Genomic DNA, 23,796 nt, shown 5'->3' on the forward strand with positions numbered 1-23,796 from the left:
CTATACTGCAGACGGCTTATTCTGGTGTATAATTGAAAATAAATTCTAATAACTCTTCTCGAAAGAGCTGCTCAGAGGAAATTTCAAGCCCCCCGAAAAAAAAAAATTGCTTTCTCAAAGAGACTCTTCCTCTGCATAATGGAGTAATGAAAACAAAGCCTAACCTAGTTTTTCTGTGATTTGAATGCACTGACTGACCAAAAAAAAAAAAAAAAAAAGTTGATACTGAACACTCGTAAACTTATTTTGTAATATGCTTCCCAAGCCCTTATGCTGGAGAGGTCTTATCACTTCTCTCTGAAGTCACTTTAGGACCATTTTACACAAAGACAGGGAAAAAAAGGCATGAGCTTTTGTAATCAGACAGCCTTAAGTTTGAATCTTTGCTCTGGCCTCACCAACTTAGTGACACTGGCAATTCATTTTTTTTTTCTGAGTTTCAGTTTCTATCTCTGTAAAAAGAGTTTAATAATATCTAATTTTCCTTGCTTTGCATAGTTATTGTAAACATGAGAAATAAACTATATGGACAGTATCTTGTACATAGCTGGCACTCAACACACTAGAAATTATATATGGATATGTGTATATATACAAAAAGCCTATGTAGTCATTCATATATTCCTACGTTCATATTTTACTCAAATATTTGCCCAATTCTGCACAACCACAGGCAGGGAACATGTAGGAGAATCAGGAGAAAATGCCTAGCCCCACCCAGGAACAGAAGCTTAACGTTCTGGTCCTGGATTCAGAAAGACTAGAGCTGTAATCCTGACCTGGATATTAGCCATTCTAAACCTCATTTTTTCCATCTGTGAAATTGAAGTAATAGCTTTATATATTTTATTAGGTTGTGGTAAATAAAATAATGCAGAGTATCTGTCCTACGTAAGTTTTCTTCAATGTGCACTTGTCAGAGCGACTACATTCTGCACTGCCCCAGAGCCCACTGGACAAAAAATGAGTTTCAGAATCACACAGGCTCTCCCTGACTCCCCTTCCATGAGCTGTGTAACCTGGAACGAGTTATTGTCCATCTTCTGTGAGGCCCTATTCTCCTACATCAGATGGAGATGCTAACACCTCCCAGGGTAATGAAGAGGCTTTACTGAGATCCCATGCATGGTAGGCAACTAACCCATGCTAGCTGTCTCCGGAACCCTGCTCCAATTGTTCTTGGCCTCATTTTGGGCAGAGTGAGACTTTGACATTGCTTTCTCCATAGTCTCAGGAGTGGCTAGGTAGTTATCCTTGAGGTCAGGCGAGAAACCACATTGCCCATGAAAGCTGGCAACTTTCAACTCCAAAGAAACAGTCCCCTACTCACCTCTTGGCCTCTGAGTGAAACATCTTTGTCTTTGTCCACGGTGACGGATGCTAGCATGGATGTCCAAGCCATCCCTCTGTCTTCTCCTGGTTTGCCCCAACAGTGGTGCTCTCATTCCCTTCTAAAATGAAGTCCAGGGGGGCCAGGCTGGCTCCGTCAGTACAGCACATGACTCTTGATTGTAAGCTCGAGCCCCACGTTGGATGTAGAGATTACTTAAAAATTAAAACAAAAACAAAAGCAAAGCAAACAAACAAAACCCAAAGTCCAGGGAGGATGCTACTCCTGAAGCTGTTTTTGTTTGTTTGTTTGTTTGTTGTTTTGTTTTTGTGGGGTTTTTTTTTGGTTTTGTTTTGTTTTTTTCATGGAAGGCTTGAGTCATTTTCTATGGGAAAAAATTGCATTAAATTTTAAAAAGCCAAAGAGCAGGAGGATAGACACTCTGGCTGCTCGGGCAGTAATATCAAAGGATAATATGTGCAGGTTACATATGCTTTCAGCCTTCTGCACTCAGCTATACTGAATCTCCTCCCCTGATTCCCAAACTGGGTTCACGAGCCCCACCTCTATTCTCATGTCCCGTCCAGCTGGACCACTGTCCAGGCCATGCTGTTTAGGTTGTCCCTGCTCTTGCCAGGCCAGCAGCGTCACCTACTACTCATCCTGTGTCTCCTGTTGGAGAAGAAAGCCTGGCCCCAAATCAAGGCTGTTGAGCTGCAAACAGATAACTGGCTTCTTTTGACTTGAATTAAGGGCAAGTCTTACCTGCCCCTAATCCTATTCTCTGCTCACCTCTGCCACCACCTAACCTCTCTCCAGTTCTTGTGCCCAAGCCAAAATAACACTGTCCTGGGGCGCCTGGGTGGCTCAGTCGTTAAGCGTCTGCCTTCGGCTCAGGTCATGATCTCAGGGTCCTGGGATCGAGCCCCACATCGGGCTCCCCGCTCAGCGGGAAGCCTGCTTTCTCCCTCTCCCACTTCCCCTGCTTGTGTTCCCTCTCTCGCTGTGTCTCTATCTGTCAAATAAATAAATAAAATCTTTTAAAAAAAAATAAAAAATAAATAAATAAAAAAACACTGTCCTTGGGTAGCCACTTTGCATGAAAATTTACCTCCTAGAAGCCAAGCCAGCCTGGTGGTGCGCAAGAGAATGCATCTTGCAGGGATGTTATAAGGATGAGCCAAAAACGAAAGTTCTTGGAATAAATATGCTCTCAAAAATGGTAGAATTTTCTATTTGTTTCCTAGACTTTGATTCTAGTCCCTTCTTATAGCTCAGCTTCTCTGTGGACTGATCACCAACAAGTACCAGTCCCCCTCAATGGTCCCATGTCCTAAATAGCTACATCCTACCGGGTCACATTGGTGGCACTGGGCATGGCATTGCCTCCATAGTTTGACCCTATTAACTGAGGAGATCCTTCGATTTTGACAAGCACTTGTTCTCATGCACTGTAAACTCTTCTGGGAGGACGAGTATAGATGAATCGGTTCATGGAAATTACCAATTACAGGAAAGTTGTGCCCCTATTAATAAGGTTAGGAATGTTATCATCATAGGAGAATCAGATGGGAGTCTATTGAATTTAAAACACTTAGGAAAACTTTATTCAAAAGTGGGCTTAGAAAGATATGAGGGCATGTGATATAATGAGCACTAGGTATTATATAAAACTAATGAATCACTGAACTCTCTTTGAAACTAATAATACATTATATGTTAATTAATTGAATTTAAATAAAATAAAATTTTAAAAAAGATATAATAATGACATATTTAATGATAAGTAAATCAGATAAAGAAGGCATTACTCTAGAATTGCTCTGGCTGAAAGGGATAGGCTGGCTTCAAGTTCTGTCTGTTATGATCCTACTTGTATCTCCTTTTCAGAGACTTGAAGGCCGTACTCTGTGTATAAGGAACTCTAGATCCTAGTTCTAGGTTCTTCCACTACATAGCTGGGGGATCTTGAACATTCTCTTTGGTAGTAGTTTTATTATCTCTAGAATGGAAAAAAATATATAATTCTCCCTGCACGCCATTTGAAAACATTTTTTTTAAAATTAAAATTTAGAAAATTTAACAACAGCAATAACTCAGCCTCATGAAGCACTTACAGGCACTCTTCTGAAAACTTTCACATGAATTAACTCAATCTTTGCAGGAACATTAAAAGGCTGCTTACTACTTTTTAAAGATTTTATTTATTTATTCATGAGAGACAGAGAGAGAGAGAGAGAGAGAGAGGAAGAGGCAGAGGGAGAAGCAGGCTCCCTGCTTCTAGATGCGGGACTAGATCCCAGGACTCTGGGATCATGACCCAAGCGGCAGACGCCCAACCAACTGAGCCACCCAGGCACCCCAAGGCTGCTTAATATTATTATGCTTTTTTGACAAATGAGACATTGAGGCACAGAGAGGCTGAGTAATTTGCCTAAGGTCACACTACTGATGAGTGGCAAAGCTGGGGTTTAAAACTAGGCCATCTAAGCCCATGCTGGCCCTCCTATCTCATATTGCTTCCCTAACCAATTTAGGAAGGTGAGAGTCACACCAGTACATGTAGAAGTATTCTAGAATGTTAAGATATTTGTTAGCATGGAGATACTTGCAATCATACCATTTGGAATGCAAAGTAATACTGATTTTTTTTTTCTTTCCTTCTTTCCTGGTTTGGGGCATTTCCTAAGAAGTTGATGACTGTACCTTCTTTTCTTTGCTGATAGCATTTATTTTCCAAAGAAAATCACTATTTATCAAATAGAATTTGGTAATCAAAGTGGAAAGGCTGCTTTCAATGAAGAAGTCTTAGAAGTCTAAAAAAGGAACGTGTGCTTTCACCTTTCACCTCAACCACAGACATCCTACCTAGTAGTTCAGATACATAGACCTAGTCGCAAGACCTAACTATTTTACTGTTAAGCCAAGAAGTGGAAGAGTCTCTGTCCACAAATGTTGCCCCTCCCCCACCATGCAAAGACCTACTCTGGCACTTTCTCTGGAGAGGTTGACAGCTCTTCAATAGGGAGAGGGGAGGCCGAATTCCCCTTCCGGTTTTGGTGAGCCAGGGAATGATGGGAGCATCCATCCCAGGAGAGGTTGAAAGCAGAGATGCTCCAATTCTGAGGATGTCTCTTTGTTTCTTGTTTATTTCTTGCTGGGTCTGCAACCTCCTTGCAGTTGGGAAGAATAGAGACTTCAAAGGGCTTCCTTACACCTGAAAAGACTATGAAACCACATGGAAAGAGACAGGACTTCCTCATGCTGGAAGGATAAACATACACAACTTATTATCATGATGAGAGACAAAGACTAAAAACAAAAATGGGCTCAAGAAAGTTTTAGATCCATATATCTTGAAACAGATTATCAACAGAGAATGTGCAGCATTTGGCTCAACCTGGTCCTTTGAAGGTAAAGCTCAGAGAGGATAATCACCCTTCCCAATAGAGGCTCCCCTGCAGGCTTTCATAAGCCATATTTGGGTGTTACCTGAACTATGGGGTTGACCTAATTTGCCATTTCTTGTCTTGTTAAATGAGGCTGACTCTACCCCACTGCTTTGGAAGAAAGTTTGAAATGTGAATCCAGAGGCCAGACTGCAGGACCTCACACTCCACAGGTGACTTTAATTAAGTGCAGTGACTCCTAAACCTGGGGCCTCGGCCGAGCTCAATATGAAAATTAGTGGTGAAGGTTTCTCATGCCTGTAGATGCCCTTGCCCACCCTCTCCAAAACTATTACACCAGGATCTCCCAGGAGGGGTCTAGAGATCAGTATTGTTTCAAATCTTCACAGGTGATTTGGATGCCCAGCTGAGGTCGAGAATGACTGTCACATGGTTTCTCCTCATTGGGGACCAAAGGCCGCTAGTGGCTACCCTGTTTTTTACCTGCCAGGTTATAGTACTAAACGAGTTCCTTGCTTGTTTCCAGATGCTAAAATCAGCACTGCATGCTAGCTGTTAGTACATATACAAAAGGAATGATAGGAATGGCATTGCCCAAGAGACCAGAAATTGGTCTACACAAGAAAACATGTACTCTTAGGAGGTGTCCCTCTGTGCTTATTTGCCACTTGAGGACAATTAATGGATGTCCACACTGTAACTACTTGCTAATTTCTCTGGTCAGACTTACATTCTGTACCCAGATTGACATTATGGTGATGATGATGATGATGGTCATTTCCCAATTCACTAGACTGAGTAGTGAAATAATAGGCATGTCTTTGAAGGGGCATCAGGAGTCTACCCCTGTGACCCTGGACAAATCACTACTCTTATTGAGTCTTATGGGTTTTTTAACTTATAAGATGAAGGGAGTTAGACTAGCTTGGTGGTTTTCAAAAGGCATTTCACAGTAGAATCCTTTTTAAACAAAACAGATTAAAGGGGATTATCTCTGGCTGCAGCCAGGGGTGAGGTGTGGAAGCAGAGCTGCAGGACTATGAGGTCTCTCTGAGACCACCATGAGCCCTCTGGTCTGCTGAGCTCAGAAGGAGCAAGGAGATCTGAATCTTATCAGTTGAGGCCAGTCTGGGTGCCTTGAGCTGTCAGCCTGTTTACCTTTTGCAATGCCAACCCCTCTTTTTTGGGGAGAGAAGAGCAGAGATGGGAGTCAGTGGTGGCTGTGAGTAGTACCCTAACTGGTAATTTACTGCAATAGATGATCTCTGGGTTTTCTTAAAGCTCCATATTCTGGATTTTAAGACTTTGCTCCTAGTATCTCTTAAAACTGAGTAGGGAACAAAAAGAGATACCCATCTTAATTCTGGCGATTTTTATAACACGACCATTGCCAGGCACAAAGTGCAGCCACTTTGGAACAATTGATCAGGCTGAATGGACAGTGATGAGCATACCGAATGGAGACTGGAAAATGGGAAGGGTTGGGAAGAGCGCTCCAGGTTGAAGCCCCATCAGGAGTCCTCAACATATTAGAAAGTTAAAGCAGCTGGGAGTTGAGTCAGTCCTCCATTCTAGAAACTAAAGAGAGAGCCAGATAGTTGGTTGTCAAAAGAATAACAATTTGGGGAAGTGCAAAAGCTGACTTTGAAACAGATGAAACAATATAAAACTCCAATAAACTCAGGTATCACTCTGGAATTAATGGAGGACAAATTGGATCTGCTGTTAACTTAAATACCCATCTGCTCACATCCCTGGAGCCCATAAATTTGTGGGGCTAATTAGTTGTTGCCATCCTGAGAGCAGCAGGGGACTAACCACATTCCCTGGAGTTTTGTTACACACAAGCCCATTTCCCTGCCTCTTCAGACACCTGAGTTGGAGGGGTAGGGAGTGGAATGGATATGGCCTGTCCTGGCGTGGTCCAAAGAGTTTGGATGAGATAGTGATTGGCGTCCATGTTCTCATCTTGATCTTCCTGAAAAGATGGTATTGAGAAATCTCCAAGCTTATTTACATTTTCTCCACTATTATATATTTTTGTCATCACGTCTACAACAATGCTTTTTCTTATCCATCCAATTACCATCCTGTCCCTTCCCTCAGTCCCCCTCTGCTGCCTGACTTGACTTCTCTAAAAGCGATTCTGTCTGTACCAGAAACGTGAAGCCTTAATATAGGCTCTTCAGCATAATCGCTTCTTAATTAAGTCAGGCTATGGCTCGGTTTCCCAGAATTGTTTCCAGAGGGCTTAATTTTACTTCTGCTCAAAATTAATATTTTACATTTTGCTCTTAAAAGAAACAAAAAAAGACTGAAAAGGAACTTGAGAAGAGCAGAATGAGAAAAGGGTCCAGGGAAAAAGAGAGATCATATTTCAGCTCCCATTACAGAACCTTCAAGCCTCTGTTGCTGTTTTCGGCAAGTAACACTCAATCTGTGACATTCACTTTAGCAAAACAAAGCATGGATCAAGGTAATTAAATGGCACAGCTCAGAGCGAATTAAGGGATGATTCTATCAACAGGAGGCACCTGCTGATCTGACACTTTCCATGTGCCTGGTCTGTCCTAGCTGTGCCTGCCCAGGACTATGGGGAGCCAGCACAGGGTACCTGGGTGCCCTGTAAGCGGGCACCGTCTGAGATCTGTGTGCTTGTCACAAAGGCAGAAGACCCAAGAGATGAATGATATTAGTGCCGTTGTATCTTCTTCCTCAAGAGCTGGCCCGGGAGCTCCTGGGGCCTCTCACTAATGACTGTGGTGCACAGAACTTGGGGGCACATTCACCCTGAGACTGCAAGGAGCGCGTTCTTCCATAAGAAGGTGCTGGACTGCTGGCCCAACCCAACAACGCCGTCTGTTATCCACTCAGCCATTCATGGACTCCCTATTATATTCCAGACTGTGTCCAGCTGCTGGAGCTCCAATGATAACAAAACATAGACATGGGCGCCCCCTTCATCAAGCCTGCACATCTGTGGGTCACAGAACATGGGTCAGGGTGAGAGTTCACGTGTACAAACTCACTCGGAGAGTGTGCAGGAGAGCAGCATAAAGGAGACCTGGGGATCCTCAGAGGGTATATCCTAGAGGTATATGCTGCCTAAAATGGGTCTGGCTTGGATTTTTTTTCAGTATGATCATAATCACATATAGAAATTCTGTACTTCTTCTATTATTCTGCACTTCTTTTCATTAAGACTATCTCCGTAGAATCTCCCAGGAGGTTACATAGTGGTTGGGGTTGGGGGAATTGATCCAAAGGCTGAGGAGCTAGAAATGTGGTACTACGACTCTGGCCCAATGTGTAAGAGGCCAAGTGTAAGGTCCCTGAGAGATTTCTTCCTATTATCCTCAACCTTCCCTCCTCTCTGCTTCCCAGCTAAGAGTGGTGCTGTCTGGAGTAGGGGGGTGGAAGTCAAAGATGCTCTGAGGGACCAGATAGACTGAGTTCTTAACCATTGATCCAACCACATAGAATATGCAAATCTATGGAAACGTATGCGATAATATCTGGCCATGGGATTTATGTGATCACCTGAAATCCTGGTTCTGGTAGGACATGATAGGATGTTGGGAAATTTCATCCTAGGTTCCTGTGACTGATGCTGTGCCAGGGTGTTTCATTTGCATGACTGATTATTAGCCAGATGGGCCCTTCTTCCCGCTCTACAAAGTACTAGCAGGAAGGGGTTTCTACTACTTAGCCTGCTCTTGCTGAGGGACTACCCAAATTCATTACTTGCTATGAAAGTTTATTGTACAAATACTACATAAGATAATTGGGCAGTACTCCCCTTTCATACATGGATTTTCATCAAAAGAAAAGTCTGTTTCTTTTAGGAATGGATTTATTACAAGGGGCTTAGTTTATAGGATTTCTCAATTTCTTTTTGTAAATATTTTATCAGCATGATAGATTAGTCTTAAGAAGATTGAAAGGTACATTTTCCTTTAGCCATTTGGCATAAGAAGAGAAATGATTTTTTTCCCCTGACAAAGAACCTAGGATGGCAATAAACCCATATATGTTCAGGTGCTTCATAATGGGAACTGGGACTTCCTCATTTATCCCAGCTTGTGTGCATTGTTATTAGATGTTGCTTCTGCAGTGAACAGGCTTGAAACATTGCCAAACCTGGACTCTGCCAAGCCTCACCAGGCTCAGGTCTGGGGGTCTCTGTGTTCTTATTCATACAGAAAGGTATGGAGTGAGCCCTTCCTTTAAGTGCTTCATTTGTGGTTAGCACACTTCACCATAATCATGAAGTAGATACTATCATTAGTCATTTAATAGTTAGAAAAATTGAGGTACAGAGAAGTGAAGTGAGTGCCCACGATGATAAGGAAGTGGTGAGGTCTAGTTTCAATGACAAGGCCATGTGCTTGGGGACCCTATCATGCTGCTGCTTCTGTAGGTCCTCGCTCTGGAGAGGCACCTCCTTTCTCCTCTCAAATGTGTTTACTATCCTCAGCCTTTCTACAAAGCACAAAGTCATGCTGAGTCAGAGCCCAGTGGCTGGAGAGAGGGTAAAGGCAAAAGGCATTCTGGGGCAGGTGTGAAAGAACATTTCATTTCAACCTAACGTTCACATTCAGACCTTACATGCCAAATGGGAAAGGAAATCTGTGTACTACACCAAACTCTGCACAGTCTTCTCTTCTCTACAGTCAAGCCATGTCTTACTCTTTTTACAATCTCACCCAGTTTTAACACTCATCTCTACCATGGAGCCCTCTTCCAAGATTTGTTTTGGCATTCTTCTAGTTCTTATGCATTCAGGTCTACATAGCTGGTTTTATAGGTGTTCTTGAATACATACATATTCATATATATCTTCTTTCCTCCATTGTATCAGAGCTCCCATTGGCCCTTGGGAAGGGTCAAATATTATCTTTCATACCATTCTTCCACTGTTTCTTGGATAGGTCTGGAGATACTGGGTTACCTGGAGCACCCAGAATGGGTAGAAGTTAATGTTGGGGACCAGATCATGACCCCAACACCATTCTACACCATCAGAAATATCCGTGATGCTCAGCCTTTGCAAACAGAAATAGAAAGCTTAGATTCTAGCTATTAAGAGTATGAAACCCCGAGACCAATCTTAACTATAAATATGCACAGATGGAGGCACGTGTGCAAGGGGCTAAAAAAAGTGTATTTGCACGGTCGGTCAGCACAGAGAAGTGGACAAGAGGGGGAGTACATTTTATGAATAGGTTTCAAGGGCAAGCACACAACTGATTATCTAAGACAGGGGTCAGCAAATTAGGGCCCCTGGGCCAAATCTGGCCAAGTTACCTTTTTTTTTTTTACAATAAAGTGTTGCGAAACCACGCTCACGCTTTTGCACATGATCTAGGGCTGCTACCCTACTGCAAGAGCAGGGTCAAGTAGTAAGGCACAGACAGCATGACCCAAAAGCCTAAATATTTACAGTGTAGCCCTGTTCTCTGCTTCTATTTTTGAAGCATACAATCTTCTTCTAAACTTCATATGGAAAAATCTCTGTAAGTCCAACTCCCTCCCTGCCCCCATATTTAACCCATTTTCTTTCCCTGTCATGTATACGAATTTGAAAAGAGCTCAGAACATTAATTTCCGCAAGTCAGTCACTTCTTCAGAACATTCAGTGCCATGGTCTACTTAGATGCAGATTTTACATGAGTTCCAGATTTTTTTTTATTGTACTTTACCTTTTCAGAGTACATTTTAGCATAAATGGTAAGGAAATTATTTGTGCATTGTCTCACACTTAGAATCTCTTTGCCAGATCCTGCAGTTTGGCCAGGAATTTCTGGGGTAGGTGTGATAATCATCAGACTGTTCTTGACACCTCCAACCAGAAATGTATAGTGGGAAATTGAAAAGAAATGAACTCTAGAGGGGATTTCAATCTCAGCTTTTTCGACTTCTGGAGTTTTGTTTCAATTTTAACCTACTATTCCCAGTATGACATATTTCCTGGTTTTCAGTATTGATTTTTATATTATGGAAGAAATACAAGGATGTGCTGTTTCTGGGTCATGTTCACACCATAATGTGTTCACTAAGGTGTGTGTAAAGCCCTCAGTCCAGAATTATATGGAGACAGAAAATGTGAAAGGGGACATGGAACTAGTAGGCTGCCTTGCAGGGCTCCCTGACCTGAGGCTGTCCATAAAGAGGTCAGCCTTCACACCCAAGCAGGACCAGCTGAAAACTCTGGGTTAACTTATCTGAAATCTCACACATTTATCAGTGGGATTATATCTCCCACCAACCTTCCTTAACAAAAGGTCAAGTGGATCACGGAAAAGTGTCCAGAAATAGCAAAGCAAGTCCTTGAGACTCAGAGGCATTTGATCCAGGGAAAATATGAGCCCTGAGCAAAGAAAGAAATTCACAACTTTCTTCAAACTCGAGAGTATCACCAGTAAGAATGTTCTTAAGTGCATGGAGAGACGTCAATAGCTATGGAATTGTGCTAGGCATGAACAGCGCATCTATAACCTTTGAGAATAGCATCACAGAGGGCAACCACCACACTGTGGGCTACAATGCAGAATTTTATAGGAAACGGGCCTTTAGAGGACCCCTTAGTTTCCCAGATAAGAAAGGGCAAGCTATGAAAAACAAATTGAGGGGTAAGCAGTCTGACATCCAACGAGCTTCCCAGTCTGCAAGGATTATTTTTTTTATACATGATCTCATTTGATTCTTGCCACATGTCTGAAATTCTGTAAATCACGTACATTGAATAAATGAGAAAATTAAGCCTTAGCAGATTTAAAAATTTGCCCAAAGTTTTTATAGTTTGTTAATGACGGAACTGGACAGAAATTTATATCTGATTCTTCACTACACCATGCAAGGTTGGAATACTATTGTCCCCAGCTCTTTCAGGAACAAAGCTGAGAGAAAAAGTTGACCATTGTGTACCTTATAGGTAAGGGCATTTTTTTTTCTAACCTACACAAATGATGATTTTGATATTTATTTCAGGTAATTTCCTCCAGGCATATATTGCATCTTAAGCGAAGTACAGCTTAGGACCTAATTCCTTTTTGTAACATGTTCTCACAGCTACCCCATCACTTTGTAATACTAAGTTTAATGATCGTACTAGGAAAAGAGAGGGGGCAAAAGCGTGGGGGGGATGGTGGGGTGGGCCATTCCCATGTTCTTCTCTCTCATTATACTTCATTACATGGCGTGAGGGTGTAGAACCTGAGATTCATTGCCTATTTCTCTTGGATTCACAAACTGCTTTTTGTGACACATCCAGAAAGAGGAACTAGAAGAAGAATCACTCTGAGTTGTGTGAATTCAAATGGAAGCCAAAAGAAGCTGACAAATATTGAAGCATGAGCCAGAGACAAAAGTGGGCCCGTGACGTCTGCCGATGTTGTGTCTAGGGTTGTTCATTTCATCATGTTGCGCGGCAGGTGCGTGGTGACAGGTTGTTGTGCTGACAACCGCAAGCGTTCCGTTAAGCTCTGCCGCTTGCTCTATAAGTTCGTCGTGGAAGAGGGAAAGATGTCTTTGTCTAAATATGAGTAATAATCATGGTGATTATAACGCCGTGTGTGGCACCAGTTCATGGTAAACAGGGAATTTCCTTCAATCAAGGAAATCGAAAAGGCACTGCTTTGATAACCATAGGCAAGTATAGGGCTTCCAGAAGCAGAATGCAGTAGTTGCTTATGTGTGTCGGGGAGGGAGAGTGAGACTACGTATTGATGGGATAAGAAGTGGTTCGAGCATTCCCAAGGCCCTTTCAGTATCTGGAGAGAGCTCCGTAATTCATAATCCTGAAATGCATAAGCTGATAATTGCCTTAATCACCGGAGAAACATGGCTGAAACGAACTGAAATAAGCCATAAAACTCATTACAAGATAACAAGATTCTATCTATTCTCCAAGGTCACATTAGTGCTCCATAAGGTCAAGAGTTAATCTCCTCGTTCAGTGGAAGCACATAGATAAGAAACTGGTGTTTGTGTGTGTGTGTGTGGTTTACATCTTTCTAAATTCCAAGACAATAGAGATGGCCAGGTAGGCGAAAGGAAAGTGGATGACAGTTAATGAATAATCCACGCTGTTGTGCTTTCCTTTTTTGACTTTTGGAGTACAAATGTCCAGGATATCAATGATTGTGAAATGGGTTTGTTTTGCAAATTTAGCATTCCCCAGACTGACCACCCGCCCTTCCATATGATTCAAGTAGGCTGTCTACAGGTCAACAGGGCTATGGCTTGAGATTCTGAACAAACTTCTTTCCCATTGGCCTGATAAGGTGAACCTTAGATAGTTATACAGGAAGGAATCTTAGGCATCGCTCCCTCTGACCTCCTCACTCTTTCCGATGAGAGAAACAAGGCCCAGGCAGGTGCAATGCTAGCCAAGTCCCTCAGGCCATTCACAGAGGATGGAACCACGAGGTAGTCCAGGGTACTATTTCACTAAAAGATAGGTTCTCAGGGAGGGAAAGGCAGAAGCTAGAGACTGCAAATGTCGGGAAGATGGAATCTCTGCCTTCCCCAAGGATGCTAAGAACAACGCTGTCTTGAATTGGGGCATCACGTCCTCATGCATGGAAGGTGATTATTGGTTAACCTGGCCCTGGGGCTCTTGCTGCTTCTGCATTTTTGTCCTCATTCGATGCAGGTGACCCACCTCCTCTTCCCTCCAGGCCCTCACCTCCAACTCTGCTCCTCCCTCTCCCCTGTAGCTTCCAAGATGCCGATCTTGCATTATAAGATCTAGATGTCCCTGTTTCTCAGTAAAGACTGGAAAATAACAAACATAACAAACCCCCCAAAAGAATGTTTATAAGGAAAAGTGAGAGTTTGTGCCTGATTCATAGAAAGTTCTCAATAAAGTCATCATCATCGTCCTTACCACCATCAACAGTTTAAGCAGGGCCAAGGGATGAAAAGAGACAAGAGACTGCCTAGTTCTCATCACTGCTATGCCCCCCCATTAAAAGAAACAAGCTATAAATGCAGCAGAGAGAAATATCTAAGTTTTAAAAAATAAAATTACAGTTAAATTGTTATTTAATTCCAAGGAGACATCTAAAAATCCCTCCGCCTCCCCTATGGGATGATAAAAGAGTCCCTGTTTGGGGACATAGGGTGATTCCAGTGCCAGCTCCGAACGTTTTCAGGCATTTAGGTACCATTAATCATCAATAAATTACATGCAAATTTAAATCTACTGATCTGAAATCGTAGCTTTTTGTTTGTTTCTTGTTTTTTTGTATATGTGGCTTTTAACTCATAGATGAAAAAGACCAAGAGTGCTGTCATTTTTTAGTTAACAGAACAAGAAACTAGTTTCTGGCTCCTGCAATTGCCAACTTCTCTTGAAAGTACTTTCTTTAAGATTGCTTTGTGAAAACAATTTAAATTAAGCTCCCAGAATATGCATTTATTGAAGATTTACTTTGATAGATTCTGTGTACTTGGTTACTGCAGAATTAATCCTCAGTGAATATGTCTTTGATAATCAGTTGATTTTCATTTAACACACAGTAACCACCATACAAACTCTAGTCAAGTATATCTTTTCAAGAAAAAAATAAAAAGTTGAGTAAATACTAGCCAGTGATTAAATTAGCTACTTGTTTCTTTCTGCAGCCCAATCAATTGGATAGATTCAATAGTAAATTTTTAAGTGGAATTCCCTGAATGGCAAGAATAAATTTTATTCACTGACATCGGCAGGATTCTCGGGTCTACATTCAGCTCAGGGCTAGTAAGTTTACACGTTTGCTTCCTGGGGATAAATGAAGAAAGCATAAAAGCCAAAATGAAATCCACTAGGAAGGGAATGCTGAGGTCAGCTCATCAGCTCTGCTGTTCCAGGGAGCTCTGTGAGCAAGTCGCTGCAGGTCCCAGACTGCTAGAGGGGGTCTCCAGCCATGCTGCCCTCTATCCAGGAAGCTGACACCTTCTAGCAGAACCCTCAGAAAATGGGCATGGAAATTGGGGTCTGCACCCAAGTTCTAGATCTAGGAGTTAACAACTTGTGACCTAGGGCAAATGATGACCTCCTGAACACCAGTTTTCTCTTTTGTAAAATGGGAGTGTAAAAGAATATTGTCCTCAGAAGCCTTCATGTGAGTATCAACTGCGATGCTAATGTACATGAGAGGATCGTTTACACTGTTCGGCCCGTGAATAGATACACTATTCTTGTGATGTTTTCCCAGTGAGCAAGGGCTTGGGATAATATAGCCTGATGAGGCTTTGTTGGCAACCAAATGCATTTTGGGGGAAGTTGGTATCCAGATAATACCAGATTTCCAGTAGCTGCAAAACAGAACCACATAAGATCTTGGGCATGGGGCCCAGACCCAAGTCCACACGGCTGATGGCTCACCTTCCCAAGAGCTCAGCCCACCCCCGTCTTAATCCTTTTGGAAGATTGCTCCTAGGCAGTTTTGCCAAATGGACAGCAGTTCAAGTTGGAGCAGGATGGCAGCTGACTTACCTTAGTTGTAGAAATAGCCAGAGTAGGTCCTGGGTTGAGCAGAGGTCCATCCTTTACTTCCCTTACCTTAGGCATTCCATAGAGTCAGAATTCTGGGGCTAGAAACTCTGGGGTGTGGTTCACTGCAGCATGCCCCCCACCCCCCTTGGCTGCTCAGGCTCCCTTTGGCCCTGAACGGAAGAGGAAGGGATATACCCATGTTCTTATCAATAAACAAGCCAACAAGGAAGGTGCTGCACACCATGTGTTCGCTCCCCCCTGCATCGGGGTGGGAATCTCAGCGCGAAGAGGGGCTCCAGACCCCCCGAGCCGAAAGGGAGCCTGAGAACATGTGGCACCTGCTGACAGTCACTCCGCCTTCAGAAAGCCACTTGGAATGCAAGCTGTGCATTGCCTTCATCTTTTACTGCTCTGCCAGACTGTTTACTGGAGCAACCTTATTACCAATCTCCTAAAAATCCCCATAAAATCCATAGATCATGGGCTATAACATCAGTACTGCACCAGCCTGCATGATGAGCCGCTACAATTACTAGCCAGGGGCTGGAGGAAGCCGGCCGTGGTCACCGGGTCCCCACCCACGTACAGCGTGTGGACCATAGAACCAGCTCCAGAAAGACCGGGAAGGAAGGAAAGAAGAAAGAGCTCTCGGCAGTCTCTCCTTTAAGTTTCCCCTTCTTACGGATCTTTTTCTGAGGGGGTTCTTTTTCTTTCCCTCTTTGTTCTTTCAGTTTCAGATATATTCCCCCACCCACTGTCTCTCCTAGCCTCTAGAAACAGATGTGGGACTTGAGAAAGACAACTTCATAGTTGTCGGCTCCCACTGGGGGACCGACAGCAGCCGGCGGGCCGTGGGGAGGGCGAGGCTCAGGCCTGGTTTGCTGCAGCTGTGGGAGAAATCTCTGATGAATTTCAAACCCTGCCTCTGCTTCGGACGTGATCAACAGTCACAGCGGGGCTTCTGTGTTTGACTATATGAACAAGCTCAGAGGGAGAGAGAGAATGCAGCCCTTCCCCTCTGCTCTTTCCCTCCCCCTCCGCAGTGTAGCGGACTGGAGGGCCAGGGCAAACGTGCCTGCCCTGAACTGAGCAATCCTCCAGAAGGTGGACAGCAGGTGCCAGGCCCTCAACACGCAGCCCTGCCGTGGCTGCCCCCAGTCCTCATTGCCGGCAAGAGCCGGATACTGAGCAAGATGTAGGGTAGGGCCTGCCCTTGGCTCCTCCCAGAATGTCTGGGGCAGAGAGCTTGAGACACCCACATGTGTGGGGTCCTGGAGCAGCTTCCAGTAGAACACAGGCGGGGAGCACACCCAAGAAGCCCCCTCACTGGGATCTGCCTCCTCTGCCTCTTTCTAGGCTCTTCAGAAGAATGGCTTATGGGATGAATGGGTGATAAATGTTGCTGGAAGGAGGCTGTAAATTACAAAAGTCCATGCAATCAGTCAATCAATCAATCAATGTGTAAACAAACAAATAAATAAATAAACCCTGTCTCAGGTTATTAGAGCCTCCAGCCTTATCGGAAAAGTGGCTGCACTGCTCACAGAGGTGTTTGTTAAATATTCATTGACTAAGCATATAAAGCCTCACTCTCCACCAGAAAACAATGTGACAGCCTCTTGGCTTTCCTGCCTATAAAATGGGTTGTTTATTCACTGATTAACTCAACAAACATATAACACGCGTCTCCTTATGCACACAACTGACCTAGCTGATGGTACGATAAGGTAACCTTGTTCCTGTCTTCAGGAAGCTCCTTGTTGGATCTCAGGATTCTTTTTTAGAGGTATAAAGTCAATTCTCTGGAAGTAGCAGAGGTGGGAGAAGGGAATGCTGGCCTCTTTTTCTTTTGGCTGTGGAAGGTTTTCACAGAAAGCTTTCCTTCTAGGCAGAGCTCTAGGTAGACAAGGAAAAGCCAAGTGGACCTCCCTGCTCAATGGCAGGGTCAGCGCCCTTATATCTGCCCTGGGTCAGCCTAGTAGGAGGAGAGGGGACCTCAGAGCCCCCCAAACTGCCATCGTAATAGAAAATAACTGCTACAGGCCCTTTTTCTTTCTGAGAACTTTAGAGACCATCCAATGCAGTGCTTCTCAAAGTCTGGTCCCCTACCAGTGGCAACAACATCACCCACAACTCCACAGAAATGCAGATTCTCAGGCTCTACCTCAGACCTACTCAGTCAGAAATGGGAGGCGCTCAACCGCCTGCATTCCTAACAGCCATTCGGGGTCCCGGGGTCTCCAGTGGGGCTGCATGTTGGAATCACTTGAGTGGTTTTTAAAAACGCTGGTGCCTGGGTCCCACTCCCGGGGATCCTGATTTCATTGGATGGGATGAAGTTTGGGGACCAGGATTTGAAAATCTGTTCAGGAGATTCTAAGTTTCAGTTGAAGTGGAGAACCAGTGGAGGAGGCTGAAAGTTCTGCTGTTGAGGAGAGGGGCCCTCGGATCCTTACCCTATGCCAGAACTTTGGCTGTTATGCTTTTTGTTTTCTAGAATTTCTTAGAAATTTCCAGACATTTGCACAGTCATTAAGGAAAAGATGCTAATCAGCAGCATCTAAGCTGGCACCTCTCACCTCCCTTTCTGGAGCTATCTCACAGATAACTAGGCAATGTGCAGCGAAGCGAGGTCAGGAGCCGTTCCTGGGGCTGACATTGCTCCCCGTCCCCCTCGCTTCCCCGCAATCCCTATCTAGGAGTGGTGGAGAACGAAGGGCAGGGCTGGTTGGGAAGAAAATTGAGATTTCCTAGATGTTTAGCACATGATGGTGTCTGATTGTGAAAATCGATAAATATACTCGCTGGAAAGAAAAGAGAAATCTCCCCAGCCAAGCTCTGTGTGAAGCCAGGAGGGGAAAGGAAAAGCATTACTCAGAGGAATGCTGGCCTCCAATGGAAACCTCAGAGCAGCCTTAAACCAGTTTCCTTCAGACATTCTGGGACCAGATTCATTGTCCATCTTGGCATCTGCCCCATCCCACCATTGGACATGTTGCCTAGCTCCTGGGAAGACCTCCTTCCCAATCCTAGGGAAGAATTAGAGGGCACATGACGGAGAGCCAGAGACTGTCCATTAGCACCCCCTGCGTTCATCATATTCCAGCTGACATTTCCCTGGGCCTTTTCTTACCCACGAACAGAGTATTAGTAGTAGACTTCTCCTCTCCGGAGTTTGGAGAAGATGTGGGTAGGAAAGGGAAGAGGCTTCTGCATTTCAGCAGTGTTCTGCCTTAGAGAAGAGAACACGGAAAAAGGTCTGAGAGGTTCCACTCACCTCCCATCCATTTGGAACGCTGGCTGGAGAGGAGGTTTTAAATCCATCCGACTGCCTTTTAGAACACTTACCTAAACATACTGTACCTCTAGATGATCCTACATAATTTTTCTACTTAAGAGACTCAAACGCAATCCTCATTTCTTTTCCTTCTAGAAATATAGCATGGAGCGTGGCATGTACCTCTGAATCAAGAGAATAACTGCAGGTCTGTAGGTGTCATCCCCCCAGAGGCATGGGTAGAGCTGGGAGATGACACAGGCCACACATGACATGTTGCAGAGGTGCTACTGAAGGTCACAGAGTTCAGATGTGGCATCAGGGCTCCGGTGGGTGGATTTCCAGATTCCGAGTTTGCACAGAGGAGGACTGTGGGTGTAAGGGGGGGACAGGAGGGACACTGCTGAGCCCTGGACCAGAGCACTTGCCTTTGCATCCTCTTTCCTTGAAGGCAGAAGCCATTGGAGGGAGGGTTTGAGAAAAGGTAGTCCTTGGCTCAAGACCAGAACCAGTGTAGAGCCCAAGTTTGAGTAAGTAGGCAACTGTCAGTTTAAAGTTTTCTTTTGGGGGCCCCTGGCTGGCTCAGTTGGTAGAGCATGTGACTCTTGATCTCAGGGCTATGGGTTCAAGCCCCGCTTTGGGCATAGAGTTTGTGTGTATATATATATATGCGCTCTTCTCCAAGAAGATGACCCACTTCCATGGAACATACTTCAGCTACATTTGGAATGTGTACATTTTGAATTTGCCGAGTCCTTTGTGCTCCATGTCGGGGGTCCTTTCTTAACTCTCAAAGGCTTAGGAGTGTCCCTGGCTGAGGGACTGAAGGGGTTACCTGGCTTGTCCTTCATACTCACTGTCATAGTCAGGAGTAGAGATCTGGAGAAGGAGAACCTCTTCAGTTGAAACCATGTTGCACAGTTAGGCTGTTGCTATTTGTGGTTTTACGACGGCCCTATAAAGAGCAGCCAAAAAAAATCCCTGGAATGGGTCAGGGGCTTGTCATGCCTTGAGTGGGGACTGAATGTCCAGTCAGCCCCAACTGCAGTGTCTGGGTTCTCAGCTCTTTAACAAGGCCAGCTTCTGAGCCTTGCCTCCGATTTCAGGACAGCGTCGGGAATTCCATGGCAGAAAAACTCTGCAGTGCACGCAGGGAGGGACCGACCATCTTGTCCTTGCCTTGGAAGGATGGGCGGACAGACGGTGGTCAGCAGAGTTTTAGCTCAGCATTGCAGCGAGGGCAGCTCAAAAGGGCCAGTCTCTTTTTTGAAGTTTTCCCGGATAGTCTCCATCGAATTCCAGGGTATATTTTTTCTTTTATATTCTTCTCAGCACCCAAACGAAAGACACAGGTGTCCTGTCCTCTCAGAGCACCCCATGCCTGCCCTGTTGTGTCAGCGGTGATGCTGCTTTAGGATTCAGCGTCTCCTGTCTGTTTTCCCCCTAGACTATAAAAGGCAGGATCGTGTCTTTCATCTCTGTAGCCCCAGCGTTTTGACAGTATCTGGTGTACAGAGATCCACAATTCCTTATCTGCAATTCCAAATTCAAAAAGGTCTGAGCATCTGAAGTTTGCTATAACTCATTTGCAGTAAAATCTGGGCTAGGTGTTGTCAAGTTTGCAAAGTCAAAACGTGGCAGAATAGAAATAACAGATCTCTCATAAACGGCAAAACAGAAGAGGTGCTAAAAGCACCGCAGGCAGCACAGAGGGGAGCCGGCAGGTGGCCTCAGAGGACACAGCACTGAAGCTGGGCTTAAATACTAGATATGGAGGCACCTGGTGGCTCAGTCGGTTAAACTCGGCTCAGGTCACAGTCTCAGGGTCGTGAGATCAAGCCCCGGGTTGTGTTCTGCGCTGAGCGTGGAGCCTGCTTAAGATTCTCTCTCCCTCTCTCCCTCTCCTCTGCCCCTCCTCCCCATCCCTGCTCTCGCTCTCTCTCTCTTAAAAAAAAAAAAAAATGTTAGATATGATTCCCAAAGATGAGGGGGTGGGATAGGTAGATGCATGGTGCAAGTGGGATGGCATTCATGCCTTTCTGAGTATTTCCCAAACTTTTTATATTCCTCTCTTCCCTGAAGTTTTCAAGCTCTCCCAGGGCTGAGGCTTGAGTCGTATCTTCCTGTTCTTTCCACGTGGCCCCCAAAGAAAGGTGCTGTGAGGACTACTTTGGGGACGGTACCAAGCAAAAGCAGTCATCTCCCAGAATTCCCCTGTTCTGCTGGAAATCATTGTGGGCCTTGCCCGTAGATTGTGATCAAGAATATTTTCTTGAATAAATGGAAACTTAAGGGGTGTGACTTTTTTTAAATTAATAAACTTTAATTTTTAGAGCAGTTTCAGGTTCTGGCAAAATTGAGCGGAAAGTACAGAGATTTCCCCTGCACACCCTGCCTCCCGCACCCCCACCTCCACCCTAGAGTCCTCTGCTGGTTGCAGTTCATGTACCTACATTGACACGCCATTATTTTAATGCCTGTTTGGTCTTCCTTAAGAGTGATAATGGAGGCAGACAGGCATCGCTCCCCCAGATCTGATTCAACACCTCTCTCTTTCGTGCCCCCACACAGAGGTTCGTGGTCTACTGAGAAACTTGCCCAGCTGCAAAGCAGCAGAGCAGAGACAGAACGGGATTCCAAGCTTTGAAAGGTGTAAACACTGAGAAGGCAGAGAAATCATTCCTGTGCAACAGAGGGAATCACGTAGGCATAGATATTAAAGATGGAAAAAGGCCTACGAGATCAATTCCCTCCCTCGGGGCTCAGAGGAGGGGAAGTAATGAAGGCACTAGCTCTTGCCTTCTCATTCACTGGGGGAAACAAAAGCCACACATTCTTCCCCAGCTGCCCTGTGCAGCTAAAGCCCAGCGTTCTCTGTTTCTTTCCATGAGTTCAGCCCAAGGACAGCGGTACCCAGCACCCAGCCCTTAAAACTATTTGCTCTTTACAGTTTACAAAGCGCATTTCAAGTATCAGTACAGCCTTGCAACATCCCAGTGGGCATACAGGGTATTTAGAAATCCCTCTGTCTCAAAGAAGAGGCTGAGGGGAGCCAGCTGGTGGACTCCTCACATTGGCTGAGGGGCGGAGCCCAACCAGAGGCTGGAATGCTGAGTCCTGGGCCTGGCTTCTCACAGGTCCTGGCAGGAGGGGGCGTCGCCTTCAGGATCTCCTGGTGACAGCCTGTGATGAAACCAAATCAGTTACCTTAATGTAGCATCCATAAAAAACGACGACAAATCGCCATCCTTCTGAAGTAGGGTGTTTTAATTTGTGTGTAGGAAGAGAAGTTTCTGAGTCGAATCATTTTAGGAAAAGCTTAAGCATGGCCCCTCACTGTGGACAGTCCAAATGCGGTCATGAATCTCCAAGAGGAGAAGGAGGAGGCAGAATTTCCTGAAAATATTTGACCATGATTCCATTTTTTGGCAGAGCATCCCGAGTGAGCATCCCTTTGGGGGATTCAGCGTTAAACCTGGTCAAATGGAGGACATGTGGTTATTTTTCGATTCAATCTTCAGCTCGGGGGTGTCCTCCATAGAGGTTCTCAGAGAAGCTTGGAGGGGAAAACAAAAACAAAAACAAAAAAACCCAGAAAACTGAAATCTCTAAGAAGAGGCTAAAAGAGCTGAGTTATTGAGGCATAATAAGAAAAAGATACTGGCAGGCCACTGAAATCGATTTTAAACTATTTAGCACATTAGGGGATTTGGTACATAGCACAGTGAGGGTCTGTTCTTGATGTAGAAGGCTGGAGCCCGGCTTCCCTTGTGGCAGGGGGAGGTGGGGGACTCACTGGGCTGTGGGGACCCTGCGGTGTGAAGGGTGCGAGCCTTCGAAACCAGGATCCAGGCGAGGTGTGGACCCAGCATCCTGCAGTTCTCAGACAGAAGGTCTCCTAGAAAAAGCATGAACCAAGTTGCATCCTCCTTTGAGGCAGGGGACAGAGAAAATGACCCAGGCAAGTCACACTGGCCTTATGGTATTGTGATAACAAGCAATTCCTGTAGAAGCAGATCCGAACCGTGAGTACTAAGGTGTCATACTTTGTGTGACAAGGCGGGGGAGAGAAACGGTATGTGAGCTCATCCCAACCAGGAGGAATGGTGGGGAGCTGGGAGAGGGAGAGAGAGGAGAAAGACTCAGAAGCAGGGCCATTTGAAAAGGTCCCAGAGCTGCAGATGGAAAGTCACCCTGTGGGGACTGCGACCTCCCTCGTGTGTAGGCACTGGCCAGTGCTGACCCCAGGTCACTGAGGCCCTGCCTGAGAGAAAAGAGGCTCCCGGCGCCTTGCAACTTCAGTACCCATGCCTGAACTCCCCCCTTGATCTCTATGGTCTGTGTCTCCTCCGTTCCTTCCTGACCTTTCCTCAATGAAGAGGGGGAGCAGGCAGTGGGAGGTGAGGGTGGAGAAGAGAGGCAGAGAGCCGCGAGAAAACAAAAGGAAAATCACGAAGGGAGGCTGGGCCCTGGGGATGGGCTTCTTGCAAAATCTCGCGTTTCATTAAATATAGAAAGGTAGGATGAAAAAAATAATATTCACTCATTGTTACAGTTTCAAAGTCGGAAGCTGGCCTTGATTTCAAAGAACTTGTATGTAATGTGATGCATGGCTTTCTCTTCTGTCTCTCTTTTTATAGGTAAGTGACATTTCATTCTGCTCATCCCCAAGGCAAAGTTGGATGTTTTTAAAGTGGAAAAAAAAAATGAGCGGAAAAAGAAACGGGGAAGGTGGGAAGAGGTGGCAAGTCCAGGGGTCGCAAAGGTAGGTGCCCACTGAATTCATCATCCTTTGCACGGACAGGCAAGGGGGAGGCTTGGCCCCCCTAAGTCGGTGGTGAATGCCTTTCCCCAGGACTAGAGGTTCTGGGCGTGGTCGTGGCTTTTGAGAGGGGAGACACCTTTGCTCTTGGAAAGCGGTCGGTTGCCACGGGCGGGGTCTTTCTCTGGTGAAGTTTCGAATTCTGAAATGAGTTGGAGTTTTGTGTCTGATGCGATGAATCAGCTACTTCGCTGTGCGTTGGTGGTAGAGGAAGTAGGGGAAAGAAAACATGTTTACAGCTGCAGAAGCAGAAGTGAAACCTCCCAGCACAGGAATGTGGAAGGTGATCGTTTCTGTCATGATCGGACTGCAAGTGGTATGGAAATTTCTGGATAGAAAGATTTGTGGAACTGGTGGGGAAATTGAGGTGCTCTGGTACATTACGGATCATTTACTTAATTTTAAGGCGTGTCTAATTGCTGTGGACGTGTTTTTCTATGCCTGCCTGGTCAGTGAGGCTAAAACACCACT

The 23,796-nt window shown here is 45.0% G+C and overlaps 1 protein-coding gene across 2 annotated transcripts in view; it reads left to right on the top strand.

The window, feature by feature from the left end:
- NTM (neurotrimin) overlaps positions 1–23,796 on the top strand; it is a 953,201-nt gene that overhangs the window by 261,639 nt on the left and 667,766 nt on the right. Inside the window, exon 1 of one of the 2 annotated variants that reach the window (XM_032426124.1) lies at positions 23,058–23,268. The exons of the other annotated variant lie outside the window; for it this stretch is intronic. The gene's annotated coding sequence lies outside the window, so the exon portion shown is untranslated. Of the gene's footprint in view, positions 1–23,057; positions 23,269–23,796 lie in introns of those variants that run through there. 2 annotated transcript variants of the gene reach the window in all.

Source organism: Phoca vitulina, unplaced genomic scaffold, assembly GCF_004348235.1.
Source record: "Phoca vitulina isolate PV1807 unplaced genomic scaffold, GSC_HSeal_1.0 scaffold34, whole genome shotgun sequence".
Classification (NCBI taxonomy): Eukaryota; Metazoa; Chordata; class Mammalia; order Carnivora; family Phocidae; genus Phoca; species Phoca vitulina.